Source organism: Octopus bimaculoides, chromosome 7 (genome assembly GCF_001194135.2).
Source record: "Octopus bimaculoides isolate UCB-OBI-ISO-001 chromosome 7, ASM119413v2, whole genome shotgun sequence".
Classification (NCBI taxonomy): Eukaryota; Metazoa; Mollusca; class Cephalopoda; order Octopoda; family Octopodidae; genus Octopus; species Octopus bimaculoides.
This window is the reverse complement of record NC_068987.1, coordinates 39,563,540-39,566,983: the sequence shown is the minus strand read 5'-3', so window position 1 is coordinate 39,566,983 and position 3,444 is coordinate 39,563,540.

Sequence of the window (3,444 nt, the reverse complement as noted above, 5' to 3'; positions counted from 1 at the left end):
ATACCCTTCCAAATGCCAAACACTTTACAGTGTGAATTGGATGCTTTTTAAATGGCACCTGCACTGAAAAGGTCTCCAAGTAACTTGCAAAACAAGGAGGGGATCTTGTGTCAGATGATGAAAGGTTATAGTGAGGCAGAGAGACAGAAACAGGTGTCTTGCTGTAAATGAGGTACAAAGTTACCCGGCAAGAAGGCAAGAGAGGAAGAGAGATCAGGAATTAGGACAGAAAGAGGTATGCTGCCACAAAGGAGATACATGGTTACCCAACCTGTAGGAAAAGCAAGAGAAGGGGAGAGAAAGTGGGAGACAGCAGGTTAGAGATGGTGGAAAAGTGCTGGGCATACTCACAAGGGATGGGGATCAGGATATAAATGGGATGGTCAAGTGAAAGAAGAGAGAGATAGATGGCATACCCTTGAAGTTTAAAGGTCATAATATAAGTGACAGGACATTTCCAAAAAAGCGTGAGTAGAAAGTGGGGAAGAGGAATGCAGTGAATGGTGAAAACCTGGGTATATAGAGGGGGGGGCTACCAGATAGTAATGATACAGAGAAACAGGGCTGTGAAGACAAGATTGGGGAGTGATAGGTAAGCATAGTACATAAAGTGGAAATGTGAGGAAGAGAAGAGATGTATAGATGTAGTTTGGTTTGTTGGGATAGGGTGTGTGAAAAGTTTTCTTGTTATGTGTGTTCCACACACAGTGCTTCTAGGACTCAGTTTTGCTGATGTGGGTGGGTCTTCTCAAGAACCTCATATCGCCAGACACCTTGGTCCCTTGTCATTTCCTCCATGAGGCCCAACATGCTGAAACCAGTCCTCACCACTTCATCCCATGCTTTCCTGGTCTCCCTCTTCTCTGGGTACCATCCACTTTCACTGATCAGCACTTCTTTATGCAGTTGTCCTCATTCATATGCATTGCATGTCCAAACCAACATAGTCCTCTCTCTTGCATGCTACATTTGATTCCTTTTATGCCCTACTTTTTTCTCAATATATTTGCACTTTGTTGTACATGCACACTGACGTTGCACACCCAACGAAGCACACTACCTTCACTTTTCTCCAATCCATGCATGTCTTCTGCATTCAGAACCCATGTCTCACTACCCTGGAGTATAGCTGTTTGCACATATGTAATCTTAAATTAAAAACCACAAATTTTGCAGATAGTTACCCAGGGTTTTCTGGTAGAAATAATAATTTATTCCACCATTTATCAAGCTGGAAACAAGACTGCTTGTCAGTTGATTTTGCACATGGCTTGTACAGCTCTCACTAACCACTCATTTACTTCTAGCTTCCACATTGAATACTAGATAAGGGAGTGGGGGACCCTATCAATGGCTTTCTCCATGTCAACAAATGCTAAATACAGAGTTTATTTTTGGCCAAGTACTTCTCTCACAGTTGCCTCACCAGGAATATAGCATTGGTAGTGCTTCTGTCTGGCACAAATCCAAATTGAGCAGGGTCATCTCCCTGAAAAGAACTGTGGCTTGTCTGTTTTCCTACTTATTAGGACTTTGGTCTTTGCTAAATTAACTCTGGGGCCCATTAATTCCAGGCCTTGTTTCCATACCTGAATTTTCTTCCCTAGTTCTTGTAGTAATTCAGCAATAGGAACAAGGTTACCAGTGTAGAGGCGCTCCCAAGGACAGCCAGTCTTAAATTCCTCTGTTATAGCTTGAAGGACCATGATAAACATGAGGGACCTGAGAACCAATCCATTGTGGACTCCTATTTGTACACTAAATTCCTTACTATACTCATTGGTGACTTTCACCTTACTGACAGCGTCCCTGTACATGGTTTGTACAGCTCTCACTAACCACTCATCTATCCTTAGTTTCTACACTGACTACCAGATAAAGAAGCAGGGGACCCTATCCAAAGGCTTTTACCATGTCAACAAAAGCCCAGTACAAAGGTTTCTTTTTGGATAAATACTTCTACAGTTGCCTTACCAAGAATATAACATGAGTCGTGCTTTTACCTGGCACAAATCCCAAATGCATGTCATCTAGGCTAACTGTCTTCCTAATTAATTAAGCTACGACCCTTTCTGAAAATTTTATTCCATGGTCCAGCAATTTGATGCCTCTGTAATTATTTCTGTCTAAGGCATCACCTTTGCCTTTGTAACAGTTGTCTATAATGCTACTACACCAATCGTTGGGTATGACTCCCTAATGGACAACCTGATTAACTATACAGGTGACTAGGTCATATCCCATTCCATAAGATATTTTAAGCATCTCAGCAGTGATTCCTGATGGGCTGTCTTCCTTTCATAGCTACTGTTGATTCTGATAACTGGCTCCTCAGTTAGGTTCATATTAGGCAGGCTCTCCTTCTCCCATGCATTCTCTACATTTAGCAGCTTTTCATAGTGGCACTTCCAAGCCTCCTTCTTTGAAGAATCACTAACTGCGAACTAACTTTGCAGAATCATTCACATGAACACACTTCTCTCCTACAACATCACGATTTTCTCTGATCTTGCAATCTGGAGTACTTCAAACCTCTGATCCTCACACCGCAAAGCATTGACAAACTTATTCCTTTCTGCTTTTCCCCAGGCAAAGTAAACCTGTCTTCTAGCCTCCCTCCTAGCTACTTGATATAGTTCTCTGCTGCCACCATTTTTCTTGTCCTCCTAGGCCTCTTTCTTTGCTCTAATGGCCTTGTCTACAACATCATTCCACCACCATATCACCTTAGGTTTGATTGGGACTTTGTACCAGCCACAGATTTGGTCTGTGATACTCACCAAGATGTTCTGTAGGCACTCTATGTTACTAGTCTGTAGTTCCTCCTCCTTCTTGTTAAAGTTTCCATCCCTAAATCTCTGGCCATTAAAAGGATCCTTAAGATTCCAATTCCATTTTCTCCAGACAGGTCTACTTCTTGGAATCCTTCTAGCCCAAAGTTTAAAGTCGCTAATGACTAATCTGTACTGGAGGTGTATATTCTTCACCAGGGAAGGTCTTTGCATTTATGAGCAACCATGTATCACACTTTCTGGAGAGAATGTACTCAATGTGGTTAGTGTGGTTAGTGTGGTCATAAACTTTACTATGATTTATATAAGTTTGCGAAGGCGAAACAGGCTTCTCTATCCAGCTGGCAAGCTACTTCAGGCTGAAGGCGAGCAAAGACTCAGAAACATTTCCCTGAATGCTGGCTAGGCTGGGTGGAGGAGCTTGTCTCCCCCTCGCAAACTTAAGGACACAGTAATTGTGTCAAGGCCGACAGGAAGTGGTCCAGCTTCCTAGGGCTAAACGGCAGTAGTGAGTTCCCTTATTGGGATTGTCACATTAAGTTGACAATATACTACAACTTTATCGCTCCACTACTGCTTAAATCTCTCTGAGAGATTTAGAAATATTATATTTCTAATTTTGCTGATCAGTGAATAAACTTCACTATGATTT